Source organism: Musca autumnalis, unplaced genomic scaffold (assembly GCF_047663935.1).
Source record: "Musca autumnalis isolate F117 unplaced genomic scaffold, ASM4766393v1 scaffold_2, whole genome shotgun sequence".
NCBI lineage: Eukaryota > Metazoa > Arthropoda > Insecta > Diptera > Muscidae > Musca > Musca autumnalis.
Genome location: NW_027411755.1, coordinates 182,435,516 through 182,456,835, shown reverse-complemented (window position 1 = coordinate 182,456,835; position 21,320 = coordinate 182,435,516). Strand labels below are relative to the sequence as shown.

General features: G+C 39.4%; 1 protein-coding gene across 1 annotated transcript in view; it reads left to right on the top strand.

Moving 5' to 3' along the window:
• Positions 1-21,320, top strand: part of LOC141394970 (meiotic nuclear division protein 1 homolog) — a 139,783-nt gene that overhangs the window by 5,980 nt on the left and 112,483 nt on the right. The gene's annotated exons all lie outside the window — the stretch shown is intronic.

Here is a 21,320-nt window from a genome sequence, read left to right as displayed (position 1 = left end):
TATGTATGGATCAAGCTGATCCTCAAATGGTTGCACATAGACGTTTTACTTTGAACAGACCGAGATAAGTATACAAACATACAGTTAGTTATTCGTTTCCGCATTAAAGAAATTTGTTTAATAGGTCAACGTTAAGGAGATTCCTAGGCCCTCGCAGAAGATTTCTGCGCTACTTCTCCAATTTATCAGAGGTTTGAAATTCAAATCACCCCACCTTGGTGAACTCCACATGGCTTCGATTTTTACTAACGTTTAACCCTTGACCGGAGAGCTGTCTGCACGATGCTCTCAGACAGTGTGGCATTCTTGATTTTGAGCTTGTTCTCATATTGCAATGCTTCAGAATGTAGCGTAGTTGATGATTACAATACTGGAGGAGATTTTTAAGGTGTCTGTGTTTCTCGCATATATCCTGCCTAAGGAATGTGGTACATCTCAAATCGGCTAAGCCGAGTCAAACAATACACATAGAATAATTAGCATTTTTTCCTTTATATTAAAGACGATGGAAAGATTACTGGATCTTCTAATCAGGGCACAATTGGACTTCAAAAAATCAGTAGATCTCAGCACTCCTACATCAAGGGCAAATCAGTAGAAATCGCCTTGTTAAATTGGGGTCCTTTCATATTGCTCTCAGCAACACAGGAATTTCCTCTATCGTAGGGAAATGATATGCTGACATTTAGGATCATTATTTCGTGCATAGGCGAGAGTTCCGTGAGGAAAACTGTTAACAGAGATAAGCCGCAGGGGTTGTGTCTCACCTCTGCTCTGGCTTCTGGTGATAAATGAAATTCTTTCCGAAATTCCCAAATTCCAAACTCCAGTATTGGATGGAGTTGCATTGGTACTTTCTCCGGAGGAGCGGACGAAGAAAGGTCTTATTGTAATATACTCCTGCTAGAACTCTATTGAGAAAAGTTGGGGACACAAGTCGTACACAGTAGGTGTGTAACCGCAATTCGGTCCATATTATCCTATGATTGTTGTTGAGTTGCAATGCAACTATGTTCCTGCGTATATTTTATTCTGCTATCTGGCTGTTGTTCCCATGTGTCCAGAATCAAAAATTCTGCAACGTAGACTGGTTATGTCCATAAAAAAATCAGGAGACAGATGAGTGGATTTGGGTGGGCAATTAAAGAAATCTAGAGTGTTGTTCTGTTCCAATCCACATGCATGGCATGTGTTGGGTATTGTGCCATCAATTCGGGCCTAATACGAATTGAAGCTTCTGGATCGTACACATATTGACTGGTCTAAGACCACTCGTATTTGCCATGGCAGCTGGCGTTCTTCTGTTGTGATAGATGAGGGTGGTTTCCCAGTACATTTGTACTGCCTGCACAACTTCGTTAACTTCAAGGCAGTTCAAACCTACCTGATAGGCTCCTTAATAAAGAGGTTCTCGCCTATACCTTTGATCTTGATCTTGTCACAAATAGCTGTGGCTTGCAAGGACTGTCGAATGTTACACCCAATATCTTGGGGTTAGTGGTCGTAACTAGGGCACCATCAACCAATATGTTCAGGGAGAGTCTTATTTCAGCAATCCAGATGGTGAACAGTGTGTCAGTGGATTAAGCCGCAAATATTTTCATATTCCTCAGATGAAAGAAATGCACCAAGTCAGTTATGGAGACATTTCACCTATCACATATGTCATCGGCGATAGGACCCGACACCAATATCGTACAATCATCCGCATACATACGTATGAACAGTGTGGAAGTTCAGAAAGTTACAGTTTAAACAGTTCCGTAGTCATCACCCAGCCTTGGATAACTTTTTATTTCTGAATTCTACAAACGACTGGCATCCACACATTTAGCTGATTATCCAACGTTTCAAACACGGCTATATCCTCGAACACCTTAGCATTTCTGACGGTATCGAAGGCATTCGATAGGTCAAGAGTCACCATAACTGTTCGGTCGTGTAATGCTGTTGTGGTCCTGTGCATTTTCAGGAATCCATGCTGATGTTGGCAACTGGGAATCTGCTCCTCATAATGGGGCAATTAGTGCTTCTAGAATATTTGCCACTGGGGACAGGAGTGAGATCGGTTCTTACGATTCACAACTGCTGGCATCCTCGCCAGGCATCTGTAGCGGAATCACCCTGCAAAATTTCCAGGCTTCTGATGCAATATGGTTGGCTAACGATAGATTGTGGACACTTGTTAAATACTCAACCCCGGGTTCATCCAGTTACTTAAGCATTACCATTGATATTCCGATATCGGATGACGATATTCGGATGACGTCTGCAATATCTCTCATCGTAAGTTGTGGTGGTATCTTCTCGGCTGGTAGTGTTTTTATAGCGGAGGGCTCAAGCACACTCCTCTTCGCTCTATCACTCTCGGGGTGCTTTATAAACTGCCGGTCAAAATAACACGAGCTCCTCATCGAATCTGTTACTATGTATAACACCGTTCAAAGTAACAGTCATTTTATTATCCTTCTTCTCGGATTCGAGTGTGATTTAACGGTAGCCCACAATTTACTTAATCCTGTTCCAATATTACATTGCTTCAGGTGGTCTAGCCATTTTTTCGCTACTAGCCTGATGAGTTCAAGAGTAAGTTCTCTAACGCTTTGGCCTTCAAGGTTCGTACGACGAAGCTCATTACTAGCTAAGCTAGTCCCGTAGACTCTGTTGGCAAATTTAGTTTGATTTCGGATATTAGACCAGCAGATATCTAGTGAGCGGTTGCAATTGTAATGATTTCCCGGAAAATTCTCTCATCCAACGGATGATCTGGCGAGCTGTGCTAATCTCCTCTAATCCTAGTAGGATCGTCTTCATTCACTGTGCAAAACGTGGAGCTATCAATTTGCTCGGCCATCGCTGTACCCCTCTCCTCATTACCTAGGACGAAGTGCCAAAGCTCATGATGAAAAGCTCCCGACGATTATTGCCCTCTAAAAGCGAACTAATATCGGGCATTTAAGGCAGGGCGCAGCTATTCATCGGCGGTATGTACACATTAAGTAGCTTTACCTCGGCAGTACCACACTTTACTGCTACCCAATACATTCCATGTATGAGTCACTGGTGTATTAGGAAGGCAAGACCTCCTTCTCCTCCGCTTCTTGTGCGATCTTTCCGCAAAACGTTGTAACCATCACAACGTTTGCAAGCTACAGGTGGCGGTGAGCTTTGTTTCCTGGATCGCGGCGACCAAGATGTTTTTCCGACTCATAAAGTCCACAATTTCGCTGACCTTATTGCGGAGACCGTTGCAATTAAATTACAGGAACGTTGAACAACAACTTGTGGTGTTAGATGCTGCGTTTGCTGTTGTTAGCGAGACTGCGGGGGCGTCTCGTATTCCGACGACGAAGTTGAAGACATACTGGGCGATATTCTAGCGCAGCAAGCAACAACATACATCCTATCGCAGTAATCCTGGATGCGACTGAGGTCAGAGCAGCCTCGAAAGATCTCAGTGTGTTCATATTTTAGAAGATTTGACCTGGTGGAGGACTTCAAAAGTTCGTCCGGTCGAACGTGCGGCCTTTTGTACTCTCAGCCTTTAGCCTAGAAAGGGTACATACACTTTAATACGATCAAAAATGTGGATCATCGAAAATAACGATTTAGAGACGAAATTTGTTTCAGACAATTTGGGGTAGATTTAGCCATGTCCGTCCGTCTGGCTGGTGCGCACGATAACTCTCGAACGGATCAACCGATTCGAACCAAATTTTGGGTATCGTAATATTTTGTCCAAACTTAGTTTAAGTTCGAAGATGGACCATATCGGTCCACTCCTACGGGTACCTCCCTCACAAAAGTTCAATTTTTTTCTGTAAAATGGTAATTGATTTGGTCTAAACATTGTACATCGTCTTATTCCTTCCCGACTTAGATCGGGTTCCAATATGGACTATTTCGGTCCACTCCTTTGGATACCTCCCACACAAAATTCGGATAAAGTGAAGTTTAAGAGATCCTAACAGATCGCTTTGATTTTTTTTCTGTAGGTTGTCTTTGCGACTCCCTTTTCGATGGCACAATTTTTTTTCTTGCGCAAGTTTATACTTCCTGAGATATTGGCCTAAAAGCCCCAAGAACGGCTCCAACCAAAATGGCAAATCCGCAAGATAATTCTCGCAGTTGGTTTCTGATTGGTGCAAACCTTGCACATCGTATTATTTTATCCAGTTATGTATCAGGTTGGAATATGGACTATATCGGTCAACTCGTTCGGGTAACTCCCACACCAAATTCGGAAAAAGTGAAGTTAAAGAGCTCCCTTCGTATCGGTTTGATTCTTGTTTCAGTACGTTGTTCTAGCAGCCTCATTACAAAGGTACAATTTTTTTCGGAGTCAATCAATACTTCCTGAGATAATGGCCCAAAAGCTCCAAAACCCTGCCGGCATATACTAAAATGTCCATTTTGCAAGGTAACCCAAAAATTTTTCAAAAATGTCTTCCAACCATAGTTCAACGTAATTTAATATTTCGAGTCCTTTATGAAGAATTTTGGTTACTAAAAATGTTCGGTATATGTCAATGATTTGGCATAGCCCCACTTTACGGTACCTACAGATCTTAAAGCAAACTTGTGGTACAAAATCAATATATTTTATATACGTCATAATTATTGAGTTTGGTTTGGTTTTGTTCTTTTTTTGGTCAGTAGCTGAGGGTATATCTCCGCCAACACAGCTGACTGATACTTTCTTAATTATTACTTATTAATACTCGATTAAATCAACAAGTTAAACATCTCCCACTAAAATTATTATTAGCAGTACATTTATTTGCTTCACAATTCCCCTTTACAGAAAAGCCATTCCGCACACTTATTTTTCGTGTAAAGAATGGAACTAAAAAAGAAAACCATCATTCAGCCTCTTATTATGATTTATGTACAATTCCCAACTTTCTAGCCCCCCCCCCCCCACACAATACCAAATTTAACAATAACCGAACGAAATGGTTAAAAAGGAGATTAAATATGGCCTCCAAAAATGGATGGAAGAATAAGAACATCCATTGAATCAGCCACAAGTAGCCCATGGACAACAAAAGGACATCTAAGGATTCTTTGGAAGGTAAAAGGGGGGGGGGGGGGAAACTTGGCAGGTTATTGTTAAAAAGTAATAATTTACACACAACTTTAATAGCACACAGCTATTTAGGACAATCAAGAACTTGTGAGGAACCAAATATTAAATACATCGTTCGATAGAGGTTGACAATGCAGTACACTCTATAGCGCAGTGCTAAATATTTATGTCAAAGTATTTTCGTACACGAAAAATATTTCGGAATTTAGGTACTTTGGATAATTTCAGAATTTACTGGACCATCCACAGAAGTTCCTACCATATGATTGGGATTTAATACTCCTTGTAACAAATGTATGTATTAAACTTATTATACCACAACACTAGCGAAACTCATTTACATAGCGAATAAATGATTGAAATTTAATTAAATAGGTATTAAAAGGGGAAAGCTCTACCGGGCCAAAATGTTTTTGAAGGGCGTATTTTCAAACAATTTTTGTTTACCATTTGGATTTTAATGTTTAATAGAAAAATTATTAAAGGTCCACGAAACAAACAATGTCCAAGTGCGATGTATTTTAATCAGCTACATATTTGTAGTATGGGACGAGAATAATATTGACCTCACCCACCACTGTTCGCCATCGTTATGTGTGCTAAGTTTATTGATATGAAATAAATCTTAATTTTTTTGGTTTGGTAGACAAATGCGACTTTGACTTAATTGACCATATAAATTATGTGCCTTCGTATGCTAGCCGCATGTTTCTATCCTTATAACATACGGAACATCTTCCCAACCCCCTCAAACATTTATACCAAAATAAAAGGTTAGAAATCAATAGCAGCAAGGACTTTTTGGAATGAACGCCCGACACACATTTGTTTGGTTTGTTTATACCCTCAGCATTTATGATAACGAGGACGAGGGTATATACACTTTCATACGGGCAACATGTGCCTCATCGAAATAATGGTTTTAGACCCTAAACCGAAAATCGGGAGGTTCCGTTCTATGAAGGCCTGCAGCTAAACCGAAAAATTTTAGGTGGAAAGTTTTTTTTACCAAATTTCAGCCATTTCGGAGAGATATTGAAGCCACAAACTTCAAAATACCAGAAATCGGGAGGTAAGGTTCTATCGGTCTGTATGAAGACATGGACCAATACCGACAAATTTCAGGTGGAAAGTTTTATACCCCCAAGGAAGACTTAATACCAAATTTCAGCCATTTCGCAGGGATGTTGAGGCCGCAACCTTCAAAATACCAGAAATCCGGAGGAACCGATCTATGGTTGCTATATGAAGCCATGGACCTATACCGACAAATTTAAGGTGGAAAGTTTTATGCCACCAACGAAGACTAAATACCAAATTTCAGCCATTTCGGTGAAATATTGAAACCACAACCTTTAAAACACCGAAAATCGTGAGGTACCGTTCTATGGGAGCTATATTAAGGTGTGGACAAATGTCGACAAATGTCTCGTTAAAAGTTGTATACCCCCAACGAAGGCTAAATACCAAATGTCAGTCATTTCGGTGGGATATTGAGGCCACAACCTTCAAAATACCGAAAATCGGGAGTTACCGTTCTATGGGGGCTATATGAAGACATGGACCTTTGCCGACAAATTTCAGGTGGAACGTTTTATACCCCCAAGGGAGACTTAATACCAAATTTCAGCCATTTCTGAGGGATATTGAGGCCACCGTGGCGCAATGGTATGCACACCCGCCTTGCACGCTGAAGATCGTGGGTTCGATTCCCCTGCCAGGCAACTTTAAAAATTTTTCAACGGTGGCAACATACCCCTCAGTAATTTTGGCGAAATTTCCTGAGTATTTCAGTCATATAAAACTTCTCTACAAGTGGTGTCTTAGTTCGAATCGTTCCAAATTTTCTTGCTTATAGGTCCACTCCTTCTGGTACCTCCTCCACAAAAGTTCGAAAATATTCCCTAAAATGGTAATCCCAATATGAAATAAACGGAGTAACCGATTTGGTCCAAACTTTGGATCACACAATATTTTGTCCAAACTTAGTGTATGTTCAAAACTGGGCCCTATAGGTCCATTCCGTACCACCCACACAAACGATCAATATTTTTGTTTCAGTGCGGTTAAGGGTCTGTACGAGAATCCTTGTTGTTGTTGTAACAGTGTTTATTGTTATGTTTTTGTATGTTCGTTCTTATGTTCAATCTAGTGATAGACCCAGATACCTCTAGTTCCAGGAAAGTGGCTGCCTGGATGGGATGTAGCCACAGATCCACTGTAGTTAGGTGTTTTGTGTTGTGCGGGCCCATGAGCATTTTAGGCGACTGCAATATCCCGAGCGTAGTTGAGCCAAAACTACTCTGGTGTGTCGTGGCAGCTAACGCTCCTCACACTATATTTGCTTTTGGCCTTAGCAACTGCATCCGTTTGAATGCTATTTAAACCAGCTTGATATGCCTGTTGATCTAGGGGTTCTCTCCTGTATCGTTCGACCTCTCCGTCTAGAGCGTGGATATCCTTCCTGATGTGCCTGAATGTGTCGGGCTTACCTACCAGATAGTGATTGGGATGGCTCTCACGGTAACGCCCAAGCAAGTACTGCAACGAAAGCATCTCATTGTGTTGCTGTACTGGAAGAACCTTTGCCTCCTCATGCCGAGAATACTTTGGAGATTTTTACCGAAGGTACTCCTAGTAGCCCTGTTTACAGCGTGGGCATGTTTATGTTTGCTGATATAATGTCCTACCGAGAGGAATAACGCTTCCAATATGGACTATGTCGGTCCATTCCTTTAGGTACCTCCCCTGCAAAACTTTTGAGATTTTATCCTAATCCATATCTTTGTAGGCCCAATTCGCCCAATCTGAAGAACCCCTAAACACATACACGTTTTAGGAAAAATATGTTTCAGTTCACACAGGCTGAGGGTATACCTCTGTCGGCAAAAACGACTGATACTTTTTTACTTATTTTTAGGAGAAATCAACATGGACTTAAATGAGGCGCTCAGCGCCAAAACGCATGACTTCTAACCCCGTACATCCAGTGTAGATCCAGTCTCAAGCGTGATAGGTCTATATTGGACAGATTGGTGAAAAAAGCTGACACTGGCAGTGACATAGCTTACCTCGGCCTTACATATTTTCCTATTATAAAAGAGTTCAGTAATGATGACTCACTGACTCACTGATTCACTGACTCACTGACTCACTGATTCACTGACTCACTGACTGACTGACTGATAATAAACGCCCAGACTAAACGGCTAAAGCTAGAATCTTGAAATTTTGGGTGAGGGTCACTCTTGGTCCGAAGGTGTCGGATAAGGCTGGATTTTTGGTAATTCGAACTAGAACTGTACTAAAAGTACTAAAAGGTACTAAATATGGTACCCTTTGTATTAGGCAAACGCGCAGAGCTAGAATTCTGAAATTTGGAATGAGGTTCACTGATGGAGAGTTAGAAAGGTGTACCAAATGGTTTTTGGAAATTCGAACTATAAGTGTACGAAAAGTACTAAAAGTTACTAAATTTAGTACTATTTGGTATTACGTGAACGGATAGAGCTAAAACCTTGAAATTTGGAATGAAAATCAAGGTTTAGAAGATGAGTTGATATAAGGAGGTGGTTTTGAAAATGTGTACTCATGTGAACGAATAGTACCAAATGGTACTAAATTTGGTACAATTCGAATTTGGGCGAACCGATAAAGTTGGAATTCTGAAATTTGGAATTAGGATTACAGTCGGGGTGTTGGATAGAGGTATTTTGGAAATTCGTACTTTTGGGTACGAAAAGTACTAAATGGTACCAAATTTTGTACAATATGAATTTAAGTGATCGGATAGAGCTGGAACAGTGAAATTTGGAATTAAGATTACTATTGGAGTTTGGGATTGGGATACTTTTGGAAATTCGTACTTATGGCAACGAAAAGTACTAAATGGTACCAAATTTGGTACAATTTGGATTTGGGTGATCAGATACATTTGGAATCCTGAAATTCGAAATTAAGATTACTTTTGGAGTGCTGGATAGAGGTAGGTTTGGAAATTCGGACCTATGGGAACAAAAAGTACTAAATGGTACTAAATTTGGTACAATTTGGATTACGGTAATCTGATGCAGCTGTAATTCTGAAATTTGGAATTAAGATTACTGTTGGCGTGTAGGATTGAGGTAGTTGTGGATATTCGTACTCTTGGGTACGAATAGTACTAAATAGTACCAAATTTGGTACAATTTGGATTTGGGTGAACGTATATAGCTGAAATTCCGAGATTTGGAATAAGAAGTACTATTGGAGTGTAGGATTGATAAAGTTTTGGAAATTTTTAGTTATGGGTAGGAAAAGTACTAAATAGTACTAAATTTGTTACAATTTGGATTTCAGTGATAGGATACATTTGGAATCGTGAAATTCGGAATTAAAATTGATATTGGAGTGTTGATAGAGGTAGGTTTAGAAATTCGTACTATGGATACGAATAGTACTAAATGGTACCAAATTTTTATTTGAGTTATCGGATGTATCTGGAATTCTGAAATTCGGAATTAAGCTTATTGTTTGAACATAGCACTGAGGTAGCTTTGAAAATTTGTACTTATGTATGTGTACGAAAAGTACTAAATGGTACCAAATCTGGTACAATTTGGATTTGGGTGAACAGATATAGCTGGAATCCCGAGATTCGGAATAAGGATTACTGTTGGTAAGTAGGATTGATGAAGTTTTTGAAATTTTTAGTTATGGGTACGATAACTACTAAATGGTACCAAATTGTAATTTATGTGATCGGATACATTTGGAATCCTGAAATTCGGAATAACGATTACGATTAGAGTGTTGAAAGAGGAAGGTTTGGAAATTCGTACTTTGGATACGAAAAGTACTAAATGGTATCGAATTTGGTACAATTTGGATTACGGTGATTGGATGCAGCTGTAATCCTTAATTTTGGAATTAAGATTTCTGTTGGCTTGTAGGATTGAGGTAGTTCTAGAAATTCGTACTCATGGGTACGAAAGTACTAAATGGTACCAAATTTGGTACAAATTTGGAACGGATATAGCTGGAAACCCGAGATTTGGAATAAGGAGTACTGTTGGAGTGTAGGATTGATAAAGTTTTGGAAATTTGTAGTTATGGGTAGGAAAAGTACTAAATAGTACTAAATTTGGTACAATTTGGATTTGAGCGAACGGATACATTTGGAATCGTGGAATTCGGAATTAAAATTGATGTTGGAGTGTTGATAGAGGTAGTTTTAGAAATTCGTACTATGGATACGAATAGTACTAAATGGTACCAAGTTTGGATTTGAGTTATCGGATATATCTGGAATCCTGAAATTCGGAATTAAGCTTATTGTTTGAACATAGCACTTAGGTAGTTTTGAAAATTTGTACTTATGGGTACGAAAAGTACTAAATGGTACTAAATTTGGTACAATTTGGATTTCGGTGATCTGATGTAGCTGCCATCCTCAAGTTTGGAATTAAAATACCTGCTGAATTGTAGGATTGATAAAATTTTGGAAATTTTTAGTTATGGGTAGGAAAAGTACTAAATAGTACTAAATTTGGTACAATTTGGATTTGAGCGAACGGATAGAGTTGGAATCAAGAAATTTGGAATTAAGATTACTGTTGGAGTGTAGGATTGAGATATGGAAGTAGTTTTTGAAATTCGTACTTATGAGTACGAAAAGTACTAAATTTGGTACAATTTGGATTTGAGCGAAAGGCTAGAGCTGGAATCTTGAAGTTTGGAATTAAGATTACTGTTGGGGTGTAGGATTGAAGAAGTTTTGGAAATTCGTACTTATATGTACGAAAACTATTAAACGGTACTAAATTTGGTACAACTTGGATTTGAGCGAACAGGTAGAGCTAGAATCAAGAAATTTGGAATTAATATTACTGTTGGAGTGTAGGATTGAGATATGGAAGTAGTTTTGGAAATTCGTACTTATGAGTACGAAAAGTACTAAATTTGGTTCAATTTGGATTTGAGCGAACGGCTAGAGCTGGAATCTTTAAGTTTGGAATTAAGATTACTGTTGGGGTGTAGGATTGAGAAAGTTTTGGTAAATTGTACTTATATGTACGAAAAGTACTAAACGGTACTATATTTGGTACAACTTGGATTTGAGCGAACGATTAGAGCTAGAATCTTGAATTTTGGAGTTAATATTACTGTTGGGGTTAGTTTTGTAAATGCGTACTTAGTTTTGGAAATGCGTACTTAGTTTTGGAAATGCTTACAAAAAGTACTACATTTTGTACAATTAGGATTTGGGTGAAATTATAGCGCTCGAATCCTAATATGTGGAATTAAGTACACTTAGGGATACGAAATGGTTCCATGTATGGTACAATTTTGTATTGGATGAACGGATAGATCTGGACTCATGAGATTTGGAATTAAGATTACTGTTACCATTTGCTTATAACGTCCGATTTAAGAAATATGTGCCATAAATATACGAAAAGTTGTAAATAAGGATTTGGTACAATTTGTTATTGTGTAAAGGGAATTTTGAAATAATAGGAGGAGGTTCGTATTTATCTATTTACATGTAAACTACTAAATAGTTCTATAATTGGTTCTGGGGGAACAGATAGTGCTGGAAATGAGGATGGCGGTTGTTGGGTTAGGCCGTATTTGCGCTGAGAACCTCAATTAAACTATTTCAAAAAATGTGGATTGCTCTTGATGTGTAGGCGTGACGAAAATCGGACAAAAGTGGTACGTATTAGTACACAAAATGTTTCCACCATTCTATATTATATATTGTTTATTTGTTTTGTATATTTAACGCATACGAAGTAGCGGGCACTTTGCTAGTTTTCCTATAAAATACTTCCATATTTGAGACGCTTAGCGCCAAAACGGCCTAGCCCACATGTTCAAAAAATCAAACAGAATATAAAGGTCTAACCGGAACCTTTTGAAATAAATACTAAGATACTCCATTATTTGTTAGTTTTTATTTCAAAAGGTTCCGATAACATCTCTATAGTCAGTTTTATTTTTTTTGAACATGTTGGTTAGGCCGTTTTGGTGATGAACGCCTCAAATATGGAAGTATTTTACAGGAAAAAATGTAAGGCGGAGGTAAGCATTGTCGGAGCCAGTGTCCTATTTCACCAATCTGTCCAATGTAGATCTATCAAGCTTAAGACTGGGTCTACATTGGATTTATGGGGTTAGTAGTTAGGTGTGGAACTGCCGAAGTAGAATAGCTTAACGTCTACATCCTGCTGATAAATAAATGTACTATTATCCCGCTTTTGGAAGGTCATAACCGTCTGGGCTTAGGGGACATTAAAGCTCATCAATATTTGGGGCATTCCGCCCTCGGCAATGATCAGAGGAGTAAAGTGGTGGCTGAGCCGATTGATAGATCTACCAGAATTAGTGGAGAGTGTCGCAGTTTGCCTGATATAACCATCATGTCTCCTGGCCTGGCAGATAACGTTACCCAATCCCAGGGCACCCGGTTCTATGCACCGGATCAACAATTATGTGTTTGCGTTCGTGTATTTTTTCACCATGGCAACGGCATTTTATCCCGGAATGCCGTCTCGGACCACTATGGATCTGTTCCCTTTGCCAGATCCGCATCCAACAAATGTCAACATCGGTGAAATCTAATGGATGTAAGACATGAGTGCACTTCCGAGGGCGCTCTGGCCTTAGTCGCACCCAGGATTACTGCGATAAATATGTTGCTGCTTGCTGCGCCAGAATATCTCCCAGTTTGTCTCCAACTTCGTCGTCAGTTTCATTGTCGTCGTCGCAATACGAGACGCGCCCGTAGTCTCCCAAACAACAACAAACACAGCACCTAACACCCAAATTGTGTTTCGGCTCCCCATATTATACCAGAACAAAGTTAGCAATATAGTAGACTTTATGACTCGGAAAAACATCATGGTCGCAAAGGTAACAAAGCTTACCGTCATCTGTTGTTTGCATGGCTGCGATGGTTACAGCGATTTGCGAAAGGAGCGGAGGAGGACTTGTTTTCATATTACACCAATCTGTCCACTACAGACTTATCGCGCTGGAGCTGTAAAGTGTTGTAGTGTCGAAGTCGAGTCCGGTATTAGTTAGCTTTTAGAGTGCAATAACAGTCAGATGATAGAGGACTTCAATGCTCATCATGAGTTTTGGCATTCCGTCGTACGCAATGACCAGAGAGGTACAACGTTGCCCGAGCAAATTGTTAGCTCCACATTTTGCACGGTGAATAAAGACTCTACATTGTGCGCCTTGTCTGATGAATGATGTGTCCTGGCAACCCGTCATTTCCCTTGACTTAGACCAACTTCCAATCATCGTCTCCGTCAATAGACCACCCGACTTCATAACCTTTGGACGACGTACTTTGAACCATGGAAAAGTTGATTGGCAACGATTCAGAGAATGTACCAATCACCGTTTCAGGGAACTGCCCATTCCCTCAGATCGTCGGGTGGCTGAGAGAGTTTTCCGGGAGATCATCACAGCTGCAGCAGCCCGCTACCAGCAACGGGTCTAGCAAATGAGTACGATGAGCTTTGTCGTATGAATCCCGAAGACCATAGAGTTCGGGGAAGTTACTGTTGAAATCAACAGACTTGTAGGCGAGCATAAGCGAAACAAATGCTTAGACCACCTGAAGCAATGTAACATAGTAACAGGATTGAAACAATTGGGGGTCACGTTTAAATCACTCTCACTGCGCCCACCACGTTAGCCACCCATATTGTAACGTAAGCCTGGAAATTTGGTGTGGTCGTCCTGCTACTAAAGCCAGTCAAGGATTCCATCAGATGCCGATCTCTCTCTAGTCGCCATTAGCAAGGATTACGACAGCACCACAACAACATTACACGGCATTTCCACACATATCAGTCGAGGACTGAACCAGAACAGACTGTGTGCCGAACATTGTGGTGGCAATTGACCTATCGAAGGGCTTCAATATCGTCAACCACGCCAAGCGGTTCGAAGGCAAAGAGAAACCTTCCCTCTATCCGTGTTTGAAATGTTAATAATGTATGGACGCCAGTCGTTGGTGCAATTCTGAAATAAGAAGTCAAAGACACGCAAAGAACTGAACTGTTTAATATCTACATTTCTGAAATACAACACCCTCCAGAGGTCGTATGTAAAGCATTGAATACTGATGGAATAACCATGGTAATGCCGAAACGGCTGTAAAGCCACCCACATCGTGTCCGAAGTCTGGAAAATTGAGTAAAAGTTTAAACATTTCCCTCAAGTGCGGTTTATCTTCTTAATGCGTGATGACCTTTTTACCGAAGGTAGGTCTTGAAACCCCCCATTTTGTAACTCTAGTCCATATAAACAGAAGGGAATTTTCCCTGTTTGTGGATGAGAGGCAAAAAGGTTCCATTATACTGTTTTTTATTTCAGAGTTATACCGCTGGTAGACTACAAAGACCCATTACAACTGTATAATTTTATCTAAAAATATTCCATTATTACAAAAACACTAGAGTTGGGTAATCTAGTTCCTAGTTCCTTGTACTAGTTCCAAAATGTATGAGTAACATCATGAAATGTAAAATGTATACGTAGTTTGTTCAAAGAAAAAATGTGTGTCATTGCAACTGCGAAGTAAACGAGATAGTTCCATATAGTTCCTTTGGCACAAATCTAAAGAACACCACTGAGGATTCTATTGGTGCAGACTGTTTTGGTTGAATCGTACAAATTTGCGTTTAATCCAGTTTGTTAGTACATATATCTACTTTACTACACTACAACCTACATTCTTACCTAACAAATCCTGGTCATGACCGACAAAATAACACGCTTTTCCTCCTTCATACTTTTTCCGGATAACCTTAAAAAGGACATTACAAATCTCATTTGTCATTGTCTTTGCAAATATCCGTGTTGTAACAACTGATAAGCAGAAGAATATCCAGGCAAAAATCACCCTCTAGTAACCCTTTAAAAACACTTGAACTTGACTTTCTGAGAAACGTATTGCAAATTTTCCATATGCTAAACAAATAAAGGTGTTTTCCCTTTTATTGTTGTGCCAAAAAAAATTTATCGCCAAATCATCATCACAAGGGACAAACAACTCCCCCTGCGTTTTTTGGTTTTTGCATGGAAATCACATACGCATATTTGGTTACGCCAATGACAGACTGACTTCCGAAGATGTTCCTTCTTGTGTTTTTTTCTTCTCTTAAGGGATGTTATTTTATGGCCAATATTTGAATTGATTCGGTCGGCAGTGTTGATAGGTTGGTTTGACTGAGTGATTTTTTATGTGATTTTGGCGAAAGAAAGACAGAATAATAAAAAGGGGTTCATTTTTACATCAAAAGGTATGCGGTTAGATTTGTGTGACATTTGAAAGGTAAACAAAGAAAAGGGAATTGAAATTTCATGAAACCGGCACAGTGGCTGTAGGAGGTGGAGTGTGAAAAAGACATTGAAGCTGTTAACCTTCTCATTGAAGGCCTTCTATAGAATAGAGGAGCTCTGCAGGAGTCTTCTATAGAATAGAAGAACTCCGTAGGTGTCCTCTATAGAATAGAAGAACTCCATAGGAGTCTTCCAATGAATAGAAGAACTCGGCAGGCGTCTTCTATAGAATAGAAGAACTCCGTAGGAGTCTCTTTTAGAATAGAAGAATGGAAGAACTCCGTAGGAGTCTTCTATAGAATAGAAGAACTCCGTAGGAGTCTTCTATAGAATAGAAGAACTCCGTAGGAGTCTTCTATAGAATAGAAGAACTCCGTAGGAGTCTTCTATAGAATAGAAGAACTCCGTAGGAGTCTTCTATAGAATAGAAGAAATCCGTAGGAGTCTTCTATAGAATAGAAGATCTCAGTAGGAGTCCTCTATAGAATAGAAGAACTAAGTAGGAGTCTTCTATGGAATAGAAGAACTCCGTAGGAGTCTTCTATAGAATGGAAGAACTCCGTAGGAGTCTTCAATAAATAGAAGTGCTCCGTAGGAGTCTTCTATAGAATAGAAGAACTCAGTAGGAGTCCTCTATAGAATAGAAGAACTAAGTAGGAGTCTTCTATGGAATAGAAGAACTCCGTAGGAGTCTTCTATAGAATAGAAGAACTCCGTAGGAGTCTCTTTTAGAATAGAAGAATGGAAGAACTCCGTAGGAGTCTTCTATAGAATAGAAGAACTCCGTAGGAGTCTTCTATAGAATAGAAGAACTCCGTAGGAGTCTTCTATAGAATAGAAGAACTCCGTAGGAGTCTTCTATAGAATAGAAGAACTCCGTAGGAGTCTTCTATAGAATGGAAGAACTCCGTAGGAGTCTTCAATAAATAGAAGTGCTCCGTAGGAGTCTTCTATAGAATAGAAGAACTCCGTAGGAGTCTTCTATGGAATAGAAAAACTCCGTAGGAATCTTCTATAGAATAGAAGAACTCCGTAGAAGTCTTCTAAAGAAAAGAAGAACTCCGTAGGAGTCCTCTATAGAATAGAAGAACTCCGTAGGAGTCCTCTATAGAATAGAAGAACTCCGTAGGAGTCCTCTATAGAATAGAAGAACTAAGTAGGAGTCTTCTATGGAATAGAAGAACTCCGTAGGAGTCCTCTATAGAATAGAAGAACTCCATAGGAGTCTTCTATAGAATAGAAGAACTCCGTAGGAGTCTTCTATAGAATAGAAGAACTCCGTAGGAGTCTTCTATAGAATAGAAGAACTCCGTAGGAGTCTTCTGTGGAATAGAAAAACTCCGTAGGAATCTTCTATAGAATAAAAGAACTCCGTAGGAGTCCTCTATAGAATAGAAGAACTCCATAGGAGTCTTCTATAGAATAGAAGAACTCCGTAGGAGTCTTCTATAGAATAGAAGAACTCCGTAGGAGTCTTCTATAGAATAGAAGAACTCCGTAGGAGTCTTCTATAGAATAGAAGAACTCCGTAGGAGTCTTCTATAGAATAGAGGAACTCCGTAGGAGTTTTCTACAGAATAGAGGAACTCCGTAGGAGACTTCTATAGAATAGAAGAACTCAGTAGGAGTCTTCTATAGAATAGAAGAACTCCGTAGGAATCTTCTATAGAATAGAAGAACTCCGTAGGAGTCTTCTACAGAATAGAGGAACTCCGTAGGAATCTTCTATAGAATAGAAGAACTCCGCAGGAGTCTTCTATAGAATAGAAGAACTCCGTAGGAGTCTTCTACAGAATAGAAGAACTCCGTAGGAGTCGTCTACAGAATAGAAGTGCTCCGTAGGAGTCTTCTATAGAATAGAATAGAATAGAATAGAATAGAATAGAAGAACTCTCTATGAGTCTTCTATAGAATAGAAGAACTTCGTAGGAGTCTTCTATAGAATAGAAGAACTCCGTAGGAGTCTTCTATAGAATAGAATAACTCCGTAGGAATCTTCTATAGAATAGGAGAACTCCATAGGAGTCTTGTATAGAATAGAAGAATTCCGTAGGAGTCTTCTAAATAGAAGATCTCCGTAGGAGTCTTCTATAGAATATAAGAACTCCGTAGGAGTCTTCTATAGAATAGAAGAACTCGGTAGGAGTCTTCTATAGAATAGAAGAGCTCCGTAGGAGTCTTCTATAGAATAGAAGAACTCCGTAGGAGACTTCTATAGAATAGAAGAACTCCGTAGGAGTCTTCTATAGAATAGAAGAACTCCGTAGGAGTCTTCTATAGAATAGAAGAACTCCTTAGGAGTCTTCTATAGAAGAGAAGAACTCCGTAGGGGTCTTCTATAGAATAGAAGAACTCCCTATGAGTCTTCTGTAGAATAGAAGAACTTCGTAGGAGTCTTCTATAGAATAGAATAACTCCGTAGGAGTCTTCTATAGAATAGGAGAACTCCGTAGGAGTCTTCTATAGAATAGGAGAACTCCGTATGAGTTTTCTATAGAATAGAGGAACTCCATAGGAGTCTTGTATAGAATAGAAGAATTCCGTAGGAGTCTTCTAAATAGAAGAACTCCGTAGGAGTCTTCTCTAGAATATAAGAACTCCGTAGGAGTCTTCTATAGAATAGAAGAGCTCCGTAGGAGTCTTCTATAGAATAGAAGAACTCCGTAGGAGTCTTCTATAGAATAGAAGAACTCCGTGGGAGTCTTCTATAGAATAGAAGAACTCCGTAGGACTCTTCTATAGAATAGAAGAACTCCGTAGGACTCTTCTATAGAATAGAAGAACTCCGTAGGAGTCTTCTATAGAATAGAAGAACTCCGTGGGAGTCTTCTATAGAATAGAAGAACTCCGTAGAAGTCTTCTAAAGAAAAGAAGAACTCCTTAGGAGTCTTCTATAGAATAGAAGAACTCCGTTGGAGTCTTTTATAGAATAGAAAAACTCCGTAGGAGTCTTCTATAGAATAGAAGAATTCCGTAGGAGTCTTCTATAGAATAGAAGAATTCCGTAGGAGTCTTCTATAGAATAGAAGAATTCCGTAGGAGTCTTCTATAGAATAGAAGAATTCCGTAGGAGTATTCTGTAGAATAGAAGAAATCCGTAGGAGTATTCTACAGAATAGAAGAACTCGCAGAAGTCTTCTATAGAACAGAAGAACTCCGTAGGAGTCTTCTATAGAATAGAAGTGCTCCATAGGAGTCTTCTATTGAATAGAAGTGCTCCGTAGGAGTCTTCTGTAGAATGGAAGAACTCCGTAGGAGTCTTCTATAGAATAGAAGAACTCCGTAGGAGTCTTCTATAGAATAGAAGAACTCCGTAGGAGTCTTCTATAGAATAGAAGAACTCCGTAGGAGTCTTCTATAGAATAGAAGAACTCCGTAGGAGTCTTCTATAGAATAGAAGAACTCCGTAGGAGTCTTCTATAGATTAGAAGAACTCCGTAGGAGTCTTCTATAGAATAGAAGAACTCCGTAGGAGTCTTCTATAGAATAGAAGAACTTCATAGGAGTCTTCTATAGAATAGAAGAACACCGTAGGTGTCTTCCAATGAATAGAAGAAAAGAAGAATTCCGTAGGAGTCTTCTTTAGAATAGAAGAACTCCGTAGGGGTCGTCTACAGAATAGAAGAACTCCGTAGGAGTCGTCTACAGAATAGAAGTGCTCCGTAGGAATCTTCTATAGAATAGAAGAGCTCCGTAGGAGTCTTCTATAGAATAGAAGTGCTCCATAGGAGTCTTCTATAGAATAGAAGTGCTCCGTAGGAGTCTTCTGTAGAATGGAAGAACTCCGTAGGAGTCTTCTATAGAATAGAAGAACACCGTAGGTGTCTTCCAATGAATAGAAGAATTCGGTAGGAGACTTTTATAAAATAGAAGAACTCCGTAGGAAACTTCTGTAGAATAGAAGAACTCCGTAGGGGTCTTCTTTAGAATAGAAGAATGGAAGAACTCCGTAGGAGTCTTCTATAGAATGGAAGAACTCCGTAGGAGTCTTCTATAGAATGGAAGAACTCCGTAGGAGTCTTCTATAGAATGGAAGAACTCCGTAGGAGTCTTCTATAGAATGGAAGAACTGCGTAGAAGTTTTCTATAGAATAGAAGAACTCCGTAGGGACCATCTGTAGAGTAGAAGTGCTCCGTAGGCGTCTTCTGTAAAATAGAAGAACTCCGCAGGAGTCTTCTATAGAATAGAAGTGCTCCGCAGGGGTCTTCTATACAAGAGAAGTGCTCTGTAGGAGTCTTCTATACAATAGAAGTGCACTGTAGGAGTCTTTTATAGAATAAAAGTGCTCCGTAGGAGTCTTCTATACAATAGAAGTGCTCTGTAGTATTCTTCTATAGAATGAAATGAATAGAAGTGCTCTGTAGGAGTCTTCTATAGAATTGAAGTGCTCCATAGGAGTCTTCTATAGAACAGAAATGCTCCGCAAGTGTCTTCTATAGAATAGAAGTGCTCCATAGGAGTCTTCTATAGAACAGAATTGCTCCGCAAGGGTCTTCTATAGAATAGAAGTGATCTGCAGGAGCCTTCTATACAATAGAAGTGCTCTGTAGGAGTCTTGTATAGAATAAAAGTGCTCCGTAGGAGTCTTCTATAGAATAGAAGAACTCCATAGGTGTTTTCTATAAAATAGAAGAACTTCGTAGGATTTTTCGATAGAATAGAAGAACTCCGTAGGACTTTTCTATAGAATAGAAGAACTCCGTAGGATTTTTCGATAGAATAGAAGAACTCCGTAGGAGTTTTCTATAGAATAGAAGAACTCTGTAGGAATCTTCTATAGAATAGAAGAACTCTGTAAGAATCTTCTATAGAATAGAAGAACTCCGAAGGGGTCTTCTTCTGCAAAGTAGAAGAGCTTCGTAGAATTCTTCTATAGAGTAGAAGAACTCTGTCGGAATCTCCTATAGAATATAAGACCTAAGTTGGAGTCTTCTATAGACTGGAAGAAGAGCTCCGTATTAGTCTTGTATAGAATAGAAGAACTCCGTAGGAGTTTTCTATAGAATGGAAGACCTCCATTGGAGTCTTTTATAGAATAAAATACCTCACGTAGAGTCTTCTATAGAATAGAAGATCTCCCTTGGAGTGTTCTATAGAATAGAAGACCTCCCTTGGAGTGTTCTATAGAATAGAAGACCTCCCTTGGAGTCTTCTATAGAATAGAAGACCTCCCTTGGAGTCTTCTATAGAATAGAAGACCTCCCTTGGAGTCTTCTATAGAATAGAAGACCTCCCTTGGAGTGTTCTATAGAATAGAAGACCTCCGTTGGAGTCTTCTATAGAATAGAAGACCTCCATTGGAGTCTTCTATAGAATAGAAGAACTCCCTTGGAGTCTTCTATAGAATAGAAGAACTCCCTTGGAGTCTTCTATAGAATAGAAGACCTCCGTTGGAGTCTTCTATAGAATAGAAGACCTCCGTTGGAGTCTTCTATAGAATAGAAGACCTCCGTTGGAGTCTTCTATAGAATAGAAGACCTCCGTTGGAGTCTTCTATAGAATAGAAGACCTCCGTTGGAGTCTTCTATAGAATAGAAGACCTCCGTTGGAGTCTTCTATAGAATAGAAGACCTCCGTTGGAGTCTTCTATAGAAAAGAAGACCTCCGTTGGAGTCTTCTATAGAAAAGAAGGCCTCCGTTGGAGTCTTCTATAGAATAGAAGACCTCCCTTGGCGTCTTCTACAGAACAGAAGACCTCCGTTGGAGTCTTCTATAGAATAGAAGACTTCCGTTGAAGTCTTCTATAGAATAGAAGACTTCCTCTGGAGTCTTCTATAGAAAAGGAAACCTCCGTGGTAGTTTTCTATAGAATAAAAGACCTCCGCAGGAGTCTTTTAAAGCATAGAAGACCTCCTTTCGAATTTTCTATAGAATAGAAGACCTCTA